Source organism: Manis pentadactyla, chromosome 2 (assembly GCF_030020395.1).
Source record: "Manis pentadactyla isolate mManPen7 chromosome 2, mManPen7.hap1, whole genome shotgun sequence".
NCBI classification, from domain to species: domain Eukaryota; kingdom Metazoa; phylum Chordata; class Mammalia; order Pholidota; family Manidae; genus Manis; species Manis pentadactyla.
In genome coordinates, this window is record NC_080020.1 from 181119930 (window position 1) to 181134287 (window position 14358).

A 14358-nucleotide genomic window follows, 5' to 3' on the forward strand; every position below is an offset into this window, starting at 1 on the left:
TAGCTGGCCTCAGATCTCAGTCTCCCAGTCTGAACAATGGGGTGATTCCTGCTGCCTCCTGCTTAGGGGTGCTGGGGATTCCTGAGGAGGAGGGGATTGCCCCCAGGGTGGTTAGAGTTCAGCGGGCCTGTCCTGTGGGTGGGTTAGAAGGCAGCAGGAATCTGGCCAGGATCCCTGTCCCTTGCCCCCACCTCAGGAACTGGCATGGACAGTGCCTGTAGGGCCTGTTGGGGAGGCACCACATGTTTGCACAGGCCGCCCCAGAATGTGGTGGGGCAGGCCCCAAGGGCCCTGAGTCAGGAGCTTTGGGCATTTGGTCAAGGGCAGAAGGGCCATCCTCGGAGGGGTGGGGCCGGTGGAGGCCCAGTGGGCAGAGGTTCGGTGTGGTTGGGCTCAGTCCAGGGCTGGGGGCTCAGCCTGGGCTTGGGGCTCCTTTCATTCACTCAACTGTTGCCCCTGTTACTCATCTACTTCTGGCCTGGCCTGGCTCTGTCCCTTGGGACCTGAGCCACACTCATTCCCATCACTAGCCCTAAGACGTCGCTGCTTGGAGACAGGCACCACCACTGATGCCCCTGTCCACAGCCCCACACCCAGAACAATAGGGGACTTCTCCTCACCCCACCAGGTGGGTGAGCCTCCAACTGTCCCACAAGCCTGACCCCAGCCCACTGGCTCAGCGTCCCCACGGCCAGCCCATCTCTCCCCTGATGACCCCTCCCTTCAACCGCCCAGCTCAGCGGTCACAGGGATCATGTCCCTCTCCAGCTCAGATCCTTGCCATGGCTCCTCAGTGCTGGCAGCAAGAAGGCCCAGCTCCTCACCCTGACCTTGGCTCCCTCCCCTCCTTCTCAGGATTCTGGCTGCCTGGGCCTCCCTGGTCTGTAAATACACCCCCGTAGCCCCCCATCCAGAGTTCTGTCCCTCTTTGCCCATTGACTGGACTCATCCCACTGGTCACACCCAAGAGTCACTGCCCCAGGGACCCACCCCAGTGAGGTCGGGGTCCAGTGGGATGTGTTCAGAGCCCCTTCTGGTTCCCTACCTGCTGCCCAGGCAGTAGGAGACATGCATGAGGCTGGGGTTCCAGTCACTCTCAGAGTCCCCACCCAGCTATCCTGTCCCACTGGCTCCCCAGGACAAGTCCGGGTAGAGGGACAGGGACAGAGCCCGTTTGGGTCCCCTCCCATCCTTGTCTTACAGCTTCAAGAGCCAAGAGGTCAGGCCTGGGGAGCAGCCAGTGGTACAGCTACTTCAGCTCCTGCATCATGCCCACCTCTGGGGAGGGTGACGAACCCCAGTTCCATAACTAGGGAGACCCCAGCCCCAGGCCAACCAGCAGGCTCCATAGAAACCTCTCTCCCAGAAGTCAGGAAGAACGACCCACCCAGGCAGCAGGGGAGTGGGGGAAATGGTCCTGATGAACAAGTACAAGTCAGGGTCAGGCCCCTCCATGGGGGTGCTGAACAGACCAAGAGGCCCTGGGCTCCACGTGGCTGAAATATGGTTGTGTGGGGGTCTGGCTCAGGTGATTAGGGCTCTCCCTCCTGCCAGGGCTTCTGGAAAGTAGGGAGGAGCTGGGAGGTGGGGGGGTCTGTTCTCACCCTCAGAGAAGGCACCACTTTGAGACAAATGAAGATGGGCGTCAGGTGTGTGGTCCTGAAGTACTAGGCCCATTACATTCTCTCTGGACAACCGTGCCTTCTACATCTACCGTGTTTGTCTTCCAGAAGCTTCCACCACCATCTCCAGCTTCTGTTGGAAGTCTGTCCCTGGCATTAGTTTTCACAACCAGAAATAGGGTGATCTCCCTCCTGGGAGGGCCCAGCCAGCAGCACACAGTAAGTGTGGCTTGGGTGGAAGGAGGAAGCAACAGGCCGGAAGGCAGGCCTGTGGCTCCTGTCTGCCCAACCCCGTGGTGGGCAGGCACCCAGAAGAGAACAAAGGCCACAGTCAGGCAGGTGGGGTGGGTGGGTTGTGGGCTGCCCTGGAGGGGCCCCTGGCACTAGCCACTGGCTGCCTGCCCCCATGCCAGGGCCCTGCAGGGTGAACCCAGGCCTCGGGGCTGGGCAGAGCTGGTGGCCAGTGGGGGCCCTCAGAGGCTGCTCTGCCCGGTGACTCAGCCCCACGCCAGGCCTCCCCAGGAAGGACAATGGTGGCTTGTGGGTGCCGGGAGGGCCTGCTGCCAGGTGTGAGCCCCAGGGTGGAATGGGCCCCAGGGAGGAGCTTTCTGAGCCTGCAGGACTGTACCCCATGCCCAGCACTAAACCTGGCACTCAGTTGGCGCTCAGTAGTTGCACGGCCCATGAATGGATCTTTTCCTCCCTCTTGTGGGTGTGTTGAGAGCCACCCCAGAACACTGACCTGATTCTGTAGTTTAGACCCTCAGCATTGGTGAGCAAGGGTACTGGCTGCCCCAGGAGGCCTCAGCCCCAGCCTGGTCCTCAAGAAATCCCCCCAGCCTGGGCGAAGCCGGAACAGGCACTGACATGTGGGGTCAGGGTTGGGCTACAGCGAAGGGCTGGGGACTGAGGGGGCCTTCCCTGCAGGGACCCAGGCCTGTCAGCGGGGAGAGGTGGGGGGATGCAGGCAGTGGCTGTGAGCACCTACTCTGTCCTCACAACTGTGCCCTTCCTTTTTCCGGATGAAGAAACTGAGGCCCAGAGAGGCACAAAAATTTGCCCAAGGCCACAGTGAGGCTGGAGGGATGAGGGGTTCCAACACAGACCAACAGATCCCCACCTCCCTCCCTAAGCCTGCCACCCACGGGGGTTTCTCTGGGCGAGGGTTGGGCTACTTCAGGTGTAGCAGAAAGGGTTTGTGGCTTTATCGGGAGCCCCCTGAGCCCTCTGCCTCTCCTTGGGGTCTTCTTCCCTCAGCTGTCTACCCAGGACCCCCACTCTTCTTTCAGCCCCACACCTGGGGCAGGCTGGCAACTGGTACTGAGCTGGGGAAATCCACAAGCTCCAGGTGGGGGTGGAAGGGCATTCCAGGCATAGGGCGCAGCATGAACGAGGGCCCGGAGCAGGGAGTGTGCCTGGCAGGTTCCTGAACAAGGAGGCGCCCCGAGGCCTGAACGCCTAGGGCCAGGGGGAATGGTGGTCTCCCTTCAGGCCTGGAAGTGACTGTGGCTTTGTGGAGACACCTCGGACGCAGGAGCACATGAAAGGTGGTGCTATTTTCCTAAGTAATTGTTATTATTCCCCTTCAGCAGGGTCTGTGGTTTTCGGAAGCTGAGGAGCCCTGGCAGTGGGGGTACCTCTGGACCTAAGTAGAGACAGGGACTGCGAATGACAAGTTCGGTCCAAACTCAGGTCTAGATCAGAAAACTGAGGCCCAGATAGGCAAAGGCAACCAGCAAGTCAGATGCTCAGCGTGGGCTCCACGCTGAGCTCTCGGACCCTGAAGCAGGGCCCGCCTCCATCGTCCTGCAGGCAGAATGGCCCTGATCCCTCCGGGCTAGGGATGCCCGCTCTCAACACCCAGCACCGGGCGCCGACCCGGGAACTCCAGACACCACCAAGCCGTATCAAACTCCAAAGCGCACCCTCACCGTTTCTCGCGGCCTCCCACGCTCGGAGAGTTCCTCCTCCTTCCTCGCTGCAGAAAGATGAGGCAGCAGCGGCTGCGGCAGCGGGCGAAGCAGGCCGGACGAGCCCAGACGCGGGCGCGGGCACCGCGGTTCCACGCACGCCACCTCCACGCACGGCCCCGCGGGGGGACGGGAGGTAGGCGCGCCCACGCGCCCCGGGGCCGGCGGACGCCCGTTGTCGGGTTGTCGATGCCGCGGTCCCCCGGCGCTGCGGGCTGGGCCGCGCCGAGCAGGTGAGCGGGGCCGGGCGGGGCGGCCGCCGCTTTGTGCGAAGCTAGCCGGGCCGGCCGCGCGAGCCGGGAAGCTGGGGCGGGGGTCCCGGTGTGTCCCCCGCGGGAGGGCCGTGGGCGCGGAGCTGGGACGGCGCGGAAAGGGGGAGAGGCCTCTGTCTGCGCGGGGCGGCCGGGGCCGGGCGCGGAGGGAACATCTGTGCCGCGTTACCGCGGGCGAGGCGGCGGCGGGGCGTGCAGCGCGCGGCGCCCCAGCTTCAGAGGCCCCGGGCCCCCTCTCCCTGCGCTCCAAGTGGCTTCAGACACCCGCGAAGTCCTACAAAGTCCTCGCGACGCCCCGCGAGTCTCCCAAGTCTCTTAAAAAGCCCGTTTCAGCGATTCCCACTCTGCTCCAAGTCTATCTTTAAATCGGTTTCAAATACCCCACAAAAAAGTTCGGTTTCATACCTAAAAAAGTCAGTTTCACATGCCCTCCAAACAAGAAAAACTCGGCGGGAGAGGGACGCGCCGGGCAACCGCTTCACACCCCGCCGGCCTCTCGTGGGCAAAGCGTGGGCTTCCTCCGCTTCTGAAGTGGGGTTTTCCCTGACCTCGGAAACGCTTTCTCTGGCAGCTTCCGGGGGTTCTCGTGGCTGCCCCCGCGCCCCCACCCTCTGGGGGACCCCGAGGGCTGGAGCGGCTGCGCAGGGTGTGCAGGACCCAGTGCTCTGCGCGCGTATCTGAGGGTGGCCTGGGGCCCGGCAGGTGGATTCCTCACCCCCAATCTGGGATGGAGGCCGCTGGGCCCACGCGGGGGAAAACCTGGTTTTGGGGACCCCCCAAATTGATGCCGGGATTCTTGTTCACGGAGCCGAAGAATGAACTTCGCAACACTCAAGGTAGGAGGGCAAGGTAGAGGCTTTTATTTAGAAAGTGAGAGGACAGAGCTCGGGGGACAAGAGTCTGTGATGGTGCGTTGTCTAGAGGATTTTTAGTAGGTTGAGGATTTTCAGGAATGTGAGTAAAGGACTAGGGGTGCAGACTTGTACCACCTGCCCTGCCCCCAGGATGGGCTGGGTTGTTTGTTTGCTAGGGCTGTTTACAGTGAAGCTGATGCCGGGGTTCTTGTTCACAAAGCCGAAGAATGGGCTTCACAAACAAACACTCAAGGTAGGAGAGCAAGGTGAAGGCTTTTATTTAGAGATAAGGTGAAAGGACAGAGCTCCCGGCTCATGCCAGGAGGGGACAAGAGAGCCCGTAGTGGTGCGTTGTCTAAGGGGTTTTATAGGCAGTTGAGCATTTTTCGAGAACATGAAAAAGACTTAGGGGTGTGGACTTGCATCACCTGCCCTGTCAAGGTGGGCCGGGTCGTAGTCTGATTGCCAGGGCTGACAGCAGAGTCACGGGTTATGCTGATACCCTTGCAGAACACTCAAATCTTCCAGGCCAAGTTGCTCTTGGCTTTTTGACCTTTAACTGATCTCACTGAAAATGTCTATATTCTTAGGTATCTTTCTCTAGAGAATTAGTGTGACTTTGGCTTTGCATAATGCTTAACAGAGTTTCAATGGGGACTTCTTTGCCCACTGTTACATTGCTGACTGTAAATATTCCGCCCTGCTTTTCCCGGAGGCCCTCACCCTACTCTGACTACACTCAAGGTTCCTGTCTCACAGTCACGGGTTATGCTGCATACCCTTCTTTATTTGCGGAAGACCCAAACATTCCAGGCCAAGTGGCTCCTGGCCTTCTGAGCTTTAACTGATCTTACTGAAAATGTCTCTATTCCTAGTCTGATATCTTTACCCTAGAGAATTAATGTGACCTTGACTTTGCATAATGCTTATCAGAGTTTCCATAGGGACTTCTTTGCACATTGTTACATTGTTCTGTCTGTAATTATCTTGCTTTCCTTTTTTTTTTATCTGGAGGCCCTCACCCAACTCTGGCTAAACCCACTGCCCCTGTCTCTCACGCACACACACGCCTCGGTAGGGGTGGGAGGCAAGGGATTTTTTCAAAGTTGCTTAAAAATAATTCCTGGATACACCACGACAATAAGACAATTTGGGGTTGTTTTGTTCCTTTCTGAGTTGGATTGGTTTTTTGTTTGTTTGTTTATTTTTATATCGTTAATGTACAATTACTTGAACAACATTATGGTTACTAGACTCCTCCTATTATCAAGTCCCCCCACCACATACCCCATTACAGTCACTGTCCATCAACATAGTAAGATGCTATAGAATCATTACTTGTCTTCTCTGTATATACTGCCTTTCCTGTCTCCTCCCCCACCCCACACCCCCACTATATTATATGTGCTAATAGTAATGCCCCGTTTTCCCCCTTATCTCTCCCTTCCCACCCATCCTCCCCAGTCCTGTTCCCTTTGGTAACTGTTAGTCCATTCTTGGGTTCTGTGAGTCTGCTGCTGTTTTGTTCCTTCAGTTTTTCTTTGTTCTTATACTCCACAGATGAGTGAAATCCTTTGATACTTGCCTTTCTCTGCCTGGCTTATTTCACTGAGCATAATACCCTCTAGCTCCATCCATGTTGTTGCAAATGGTAGGATTTGTTTTCTTCTTATGGCTGAATAATATTCCATTGTGAATATGTACCACATCTTTATCCATTCATCTACTGATGGACACTTAGGTTGCTTCCATTTCTTGGCTATTGTAAATAGTGCTGCAATAAACATAGGGGTGTGTATGTCTTTTTCAAACTGGTGCTGCATTCTTAGGGTAAATTCCCAGGAGTGGAATTCCGGGGTCAAATGGTATTTCTATTTTTAGATTTTTGAGGAACCTCCATACTGCTTTCCACAATGGTTGAACTAGTTTACATTCCCACCAACAGTGTAGGAGGGTTCCCCTTTCTCCACAACCTTGCCAACATTTGTTGTTGTTTGTCTTTTGGATGTTGGCCATCCTAACTGGTGTGAGGTGATATCTCATTGTGGTTTTAATTAGCATTTCTCTGTTGATTAGCTATGTGGAACATCTTTTCATGTGCCTGTTGGCCATCTGAATTTCTTCTTTGAAGAACTGTCTGTTCAGCTCCTCTGCCCATTTTTTAATTGGCTTATTTGCTTTTTGTTTGTTAAGGTGTGTGAGCTCTTTATATAATTTGGATGTCAACCCCTTATTGGATATGTTATTTATGAATATATTCTCCCATACTGTAGGATGTCTTTTTGTTCTACTGATGGTGTACTTTGCTGTACAGAAGCTTTTTAGTTTGACATAGTCCCATTTGTTCATTTTTGCTTTTGTTTCCCTTGCCTGGGGAGATATGTTCATGAAGAAGTTGCTCATGTTTATGTCCAAGAGATTTTTGCCTATATTTTTTTCTAAGAGTTTTATGGTTTCATGACTTACATTCAGGTCTTTGATCCATTTCGAGTTTACTTTTATATATGGGATTAGACAGTAATCCAGTTTCATTCTTGTACATGTAGCTGTCCAGTTTTGCCAATACCAGCTGTTGAAGAGGCTGTCATTTCCCCATTGTATGTCCATGGCTCCTTTATCATATATTAATTGACCATATACATTTGGGTTAATATCTGGACTCTCTATTCTGTTCCACTGGTCTGTGGGTCTGTTCTTGTGCCAGTAACCAAATTGTCTTGATTACTGTGGCTTTGTAGTAGAGCTTGAAGTTGGGGAGTGAGATCTCCCCCACTTTATTCTTCCTTCTCAGGATTGCTTTGGCTATTTGGGGTCTTTTGTGGTTCCATATGTGTTTTAAAACTATTTGTTCCAGTTCGTTGAAGAATGCTGTTGATATTTTGATAGGAATTGCATGAATCTGTAGATTGCTTTAGGCAGGATGGCCATTTTGACAATATTAATTCTTCCTAGCCAAGAGCATGGGATGAATTTCCATTTATTAGTGTCCTCTTTAATTTCTCTTAAGAATGTCTTATAGTTTTCAGGGTATAAGTATTTCACTTCCTTCATTAGGTTTATTCCTAGGTATTTTATTCTTTTTGATGCAATTGTGAATGGAATTGTTTTCCTGATTTCTCTTGAGTTAGGTTGTTTTTCATGGGAGGTGGAAGGAAGCTTGGTGGGTGGGTCCCCACGCAGGGCACCCCTCCACCCCCTATAGTCGTGAAGCAGGGAAGATGTTTCTCCTTGAGTGTTTCTTTAGCTTTGAATTTGGGGGTGCCCATGCCTTCAACATGCCGTGACAGTTGCAGGGGAGGGTGTGGAGGGGTTTCCAAATTTAGCTTGAGGCGGGGCCTAGGCTGCCCATCAGTCTTCCTGGGGGCAGGGCCAGTGGGAAGCCCCGGGTGGTTGGAAATGCGAGATGTGGTGGAGAGAGGGGCGGGTGCTGAAGTAATAAGGGAGGGCTGCTCCTGCCCTGCACGCAGTTAAAAATTTGCAACTTGATTCCCTGCTGGTCACAGAGAGAGTTAGGGAATTTATATGCATGCACAATATATACCCTCCCTATTGTTCAAACTCTGAGGGCTCAGGGGAGAGGGTCAACAGGGACCCAAGCCCCTGAATCTTGGCTGCTCTGCCCCCACCCCGCCAGGGTCAGGATGGAGCTTAGTCTGGGCAGACCCAGACCCTCACGGCAGTCCTAGAGGGGCCTTTTAGCCAACTCCCCCACTCCCCATCTGTCCACTTCGGCCACAGCCAGTCAAAGCTCTCTGCCTGTTTCTTGGTGGTCTGTCTCCACTCTCTGCGTTCACCCACCACAGGCCTGGAGATGCCCAGGATTCCTGGGAAAGGAGCATCTGCTGAAAACAGCCCAGCCCCCAACACCTGTGTGGGAGGGGTCCCCAAGTAGGGCTTGGGGTATGCTCTGCCGGGCACACCAACACCCCCATGGCAGTGTGCAGTGTCAGGCCCTCATCAGCTTGCAAAGGCACCTGTCACCCCGAGTGTTCGCCCAGGTGCAGAATGGGTTCAGTCTCTCCCTTTACAGATGGGGGACCTGAGGCTGCCTGGAGCCTCCCACGCTTCCTCCCCAGCTTGGCTCTGGGCAGCTGCAGCTCTCCTTCTGATCTGTGAAGTGCATATGATGAGGGTTACTTGCTCCAGGGTGAACGCAAAAGGGTGCCCAGTGCCACACCAACCTGTGTAGGGACTCTCAGCGAGCAGGGCAGAGACGCTGATGGGGGAAGTCTGATGCCTCAGTTATGCAGCTCTGGGGGCAGGAGGAGGGTGGGCATCCACTGTGGGCAACACTCAGCCACCACCTTGTAACTGGCAGAGTTACTGCTGGGGGAGGTGGGCCATGGAGGAGGGATTCCATGTGTTTGACAGGCAGTTTGATCCAGTCTCTGTGTCCCAGCTGAGCACAGGGAGGTTCAGAGAGTGTGCTGGATTCTAGAGGCCAGTCAGCTCAGACGGGCCCAGCGAGGCCAGAAGCATGGTCCCCCAGGAAGCTGGGGCATGCCCCAAGGGGCAGAAGGCCCACCTGTGCCCTGCACCACCTGCCATTGTGTCGGGTTGTCAGCCTTTCCTCACAGCCCCAGGACTCCATGTGTGGATGAGTCCCTAAATCCTGCCCCCACACTCCCCAGCAAGCCCCAGTTTGGCTGAAACAGGTTGGGGGAGAGTGCTTTGAGTCTGATTGATCTTCCATTGATATGAGGCCCAGGTCTGTCGAAAACAAGTCTCCAGACTGAAATGACCTCAGCTACCCTGCAGAGAAACAGCCCATGGGACAGCAGGGCTGCGGTTCCGGAAGGGCCATACTGGTATTTTTAAGCCTGTTTTATTTTTGCTGCCTTGGGTGAGTAGCCACGGCCATGGCTCCATTATTTTTTTGTTAAACTGACAAGTCACAGACTATTGGACTGGAACAGACCAACTTGTGGGACAGGGGTGGCCTGCAGTGGGCACAGGTTCAGACCTGATGCCTCAGCCTCTGCCATCCCAGAGCCCACGATCCCTTGTCCCCTTCCCCCTTCTGTCCAGAGGGTTCCAACGTCTCCCCAGCTCAGAGCTAGTGACCCATTTCCCAGATGAGGAACCGGAGGCTGAGGAGTGACATGCCCAGGGTCTCCCCTTGGAGATTTCCATTCCCCTTTTGTTATTTCTAGCAGAGAGGCCTGCCAAGTCAGGGGCACGGAGGCATCCCCCATTTCAGCCCCCATCTGTCCTTTGCCTCTTCCCACCTGCTGCAGAAAAACAGAGTTCCTTTGTTTCTTTAAAACAACTTGCTTTTTTCGGGGTGGGCCAAACTCAGGTAAAGTAGAAGAGGCAAGTGTCAGAACAAACACAGCAAACTTCACCTTCTGGTGAAGCCCTATCTGGCCTGGCCCTGGGGTCAAAAAGGTGTGGTGGGCACCAGTTCCCTGAGTTGTGGGACCAGGGATGCATGGAGAGTGCTGTGGGTGGGCACTTACCTGTGTCCCGGCCAACCCATCTGGGCCATGGTCCTGGCACCCCTCAGCTGAGTACATGTGGAAGCCTTGTCTGCCTGAGAAGCCCACGTGGTCAGGACCCTGAGCCCATCTCCAGAAAACTGAGGCTTGTGGGGGGTGTTCACGGCTGGTCTGGCTGACACGAGGCCCATGGCATCCACAGGACACGGCCCAGTGCCCCCAGTGGCAAGTGCCACGTCAGCAGAGCCCTGGTGCATATGGGACAAAACAGATAATGGGCAGAGGCTTGGCTGCTAAGCCCTAGCCCGGGGCCCCTCAGTCCTCGCCTTGGCTCACCCAGTGCCTCCCCTAGTGCCATCCTCCGTTTCCCCAGTGGGAGAGAGGCCCACCTGAGAGATGGGGCCCTTTGGGGGCTGGACCAGTTGAATGAGCACAGCCACGCCCCTGAGAGATCCTGCCTCCAGCCTGGGCTCCGTGCCTCCTGAGAGCCTCTGCTCATACACCTGCCAGGCCCAGTTGAGCATAGGGCCTCAGTTTCCCCACTTGGAGAATGGGGCATAGGAGCAAGACCCTACCTCTTGGGTCTTTCTCAGGGCTCATGATGCCACTCCAAGTCACACTCATAGACACCGTGCCCTCACCACCTGGCTGACTGAGGGAAGGTTTCCGGGGGCTGTCAGCTGCTCCCCAGTGAGCCTCTAGCCTTGATTGCATCCATTTCCAATCACTGGGTCCCCAAGCTGAATCTGTATCTCAGCACCCCAGAGAACCACCCAGTGAGGTGTGGGAGGTGCAGCCTCTCCCTGGTCCCCTTAGCCTCCTGCCTCTCTGATCCTCAGTTTCCCCTTCTGTTGGACAGGCCGATGTCTGCCCCTTGTGGGGTGTGGTGAGGGCAGTCCAGGCAGCTGCTGAACACAGAGTGCGGCCTGTCCTCGTCCCTGTCCCTCAAGGCCTGGCCCAGGGCAGGTGGTTTCAGGCTGGCCTGTCATCCACCTGTTGAGTGTAAATAAACTCATTTTTTATAAGTTGGAATTTAAAGGTAACTTTGTATGGCTCCTAAGGGCACATAAGTTGCATTGGGTGCCTAGTCCACTCCCCATGCTAGGACTGTGTGAGGGGGCTCACTCAGGGCTTGTGGCTGGTGGGCACCAGGAGGACTGCACGGCATGGCAGGCTGGTGCAGCATCTGGGGCCTCTGATGGCACAGGAGCCTGTGTCTCACACTCACTGCCTTCTCTCCCTTCCCACAGATGTTCCCTCTGCTGGTGGCCAATGGGAAGGGCCAGCCGGCCTCCCTGGCAGGAGCCCAATTTGGAGGCTCGGGTAGGACCCGCTGCCTTGGGCTGCATGCTGGGGAGCTAAAAGGTGGGGTGGGGCTGACAGCTGGATGCAGGCTTGCGGACTGGGCACCAGAGGAAGAGGTGTTTGGGGGGCGGCACACAGTCCAAGTGGGTGCAAGTGGGTAAGGGGCCTGGGTTGGTATACTTCCCGTGTGAGGACTGGGCCTGGGAGTGGGGGAGTCTGTTGCTCACAAGGATGAGGAGAGGGCAGGCTTGAGCAGAGCCAAGGGGCTCAAAAGGAGGCAGACACCTGGGGGAGCCCCTGAGAAGGCCCTGGAGCAGTGTGGGGGCCTGTGTGGCTGCAGCAGAGTGAGCAAGGTGGGGGAGCAGGGAAAGGAGCCAGGGTGGGGATGGGACAGGTCACGCAGGGCCTTGTGGGCAGCAGGGAGGACCTGGGCTTTGACCCTGAGGGAGGTGGAGCCTGCAGGCCTGTGGGCAGAGAGAGGTTCTGTGCCATGTGCACATCGGGGCATCTACCCTGGCCGTTGGTAGCTTTTAAGGGGAGCCCCTTGGGGAGTCTAGCTGGTTTAGAGTCTCCAGGTCCTCCCGGTGCTCCATGTGGACTTTGGCATGTTTCTGGGGTCCCTGTGACTCTGGGATCCAGGATGGAAGGTTCTGCCTTGGAGTCAGCATCTGAGTTCCATCAGGATACCCAGTGGGCTCTGGATGGCTTGTGCTCACGCACCTCTTCTCCCCTTTGGAGGTGTCCCCCCCACTGTTGTCCTGTGCTGGCCTTCTCTTCTGCCTGAGGGACTGGCTACAGGGCTGGCTAGAGTCCTTCCTGAGGTGTGGAAATCCCCACTGGCCACCCTGCATGTGCACACCTGTGCACACACCCACACCCACACACCCAGAGACAGGCCCCAGAGCCTGGACACTGTCATACATGCACACACACACACACACACACACACACACACACTGGAGACAGTCCCAGAGCCTGGGCACTGACACACATGTGCACATACTCTGGAGACAGGCCCTAGAGCGTGGGCACTGCCACTTCTTGCCTCAGGTGGAGGGTCAGGCCCTGGGGGGCTTCCTGGAAGAGGTGGCATGGAGTGTCTTTGTCTACCCCTGGGCCTTTGACTGGAGTTGTCCTTCATTGACCAGTGTCCATATGGGGCCAGCAGCCCTAAGTAGTTAAAGCTGTGGTCCCGGTAAATGTGCCTCTTGAGGACACGTGTGTGCCTGACTTGGCCTGAGTGGGACCCCAGTGAACATTTGCACACTGATTTCCTATGGTTTCTGCAGCTCTAGCCTGCCCCTTTGGCCTTGTCCTGACCACTTTGGATGGGGAGGATTTTGCCTTGTCCGCCTGTGTTGGGCTGGGTTTTCTTGTCCATGAGGGACACAGTGCAGTTGGTTCAGCTTGGGAGCCCCCGTCCTGAACACACAGCTGGGGAATCCCTCCCCCAGTTCAGTTAATGCCAGGGGTAGGGTGTGGCATAAGGTGCTGGGAGTCCTAAGACCTGAGCTGAAAGGCCTCTTTGATGCCACCCCAGGCACGAGGCAGGCTGTTCAGTTGTGACAGGCATGAATGTGAGTCTCAGTTTCCCTGTCTTCAAAATGGGTGTTGCCCCATGCGCAGAGGATTCAGACTCGTGGGTGTGTGAGAGCTTTATAAGATGCAGTGTGATCACAGCCTTGGGCTCTTGGGGGAAGGGTCCCAGACCCAGACCCAGGAGCCATAGCTCCTGGGATGGCCTCCTCGGGGGCATCTCCCAGCTCTGAGCTCTGTTCACCACTTCCTCCCTGGTGAAACTGAAAACTGCAGGACTACGGTGGGTTCGGTGGTCTGTCAGCAGGACAGGCCTGGGAAATCAACCCCTTTCTGAGCTTGAGCTTCAGTTTCTTCATCAGTAAGGTGGGTCACCCTCTTCCCAGATGGGCCGTGTTGGCTCCTGGAGGCACCACCGTTTATCAGCGCTGGTGGCTGCCAGCCACGATCTGCCCCACGCCTCCTGGAACGTCTTGGTGTCTAGTGTTTAATATTCCTGTAAGTCAACTGGGTTTCTCTTAAGTTCATTCCAGAGGGCACTTTCTACAAGAAAATCAGCCCAGGCCGCACGCAGCAGGAGGGGTCTCCACCAAGCAGGGGGGTTTTGCAGGCAGTCTGGCCTCATGGTCTGCCTAGACTGTCTTTGATGCCTCTCTGACGCCATTTTTTGAAAACAAAGGCAGATGATGCAGCGCAAGACAGGTTTTCTGATTGTTACCTGGGCTGGGAGCCTTTAAGATGAGAATAATCCCTCCCACCACCACCCCCTGCCATTGGGAACCCCTGTGATACGGATCGCCAAGTGACACCCTCTGCCAGGCTGTGGGGCCCAGGTCACAGGAATGGTCAGGCAGTGCTCACTGACAGTGCAAAGGAAACGCCTTCCTATTTTTAATTTCTCCCAAGCTGTCTGGGTTTGTGCCATCATAGATGAAACACGTGTCCAGGTCAAAAATCTGACACACAGTCTGTGTTTGCAGAGGACTCTGGGTCCTCAGGGGTGTGTGCTGTGGTGCCCTTGGGGCCGGTTTCTGGGAGTGGAATTGCTGGTGGTGGATATGTGCTCAGGTGGAAATATCCCTCAGGTGTGTCACCCCCTAGCCTGCTTGGTCTTTCCAAATCCCTTCCCATGGTATAGGTAGAAAGGAATATACTGCAGGCATTTATTTGATCAATAAATGGGTGATTATCTTTCCAAAAGTTCATCGGCTGTGAGTTCTTTGATGAAGTTTCAATTCCCTTTCTTTGGAATTGATTGACTTTTCACTTTGAAATCATAATAGATTTACAGGAAGTTGCAGAGAAACATACATGGAGGTCCCATGCACCCCTCCCCCAGTGGGACATGCTGCAGGTCTAGC

At 55.5% G+C, this 14358-nt stretch overlaps 1 long non-coding RNA gene across 2 annotated transcripts in view; it reads left to right on the top strand.

Moving 5' to 3' along the window:
- The first annotated feature begins 3702 nt into the window (after positions 1 to 3702).
- The window catches only part of LOC118915003 (uncharacterized), a 28623-nt gene continuing 17967 nt past the window's right edge, over positions 3703 to 14358 (top strand). The window contains exons 1-2 of one of the 2 annotated variants that reach the window (XR_008995828.1): positions 3703 to 3825; positions 11407 to 11479. This is a non-coding gene — a long non-coding RNA (uncharacterized LOC118915003). Of the gene's footprint in view, positions 3826 to 4448; positions 4701 to 11406; positions 11480 to 14358 lie in introns of those variants that run through there. The other variant, XR_008995827.1, reaches the window with a different exon arrangement.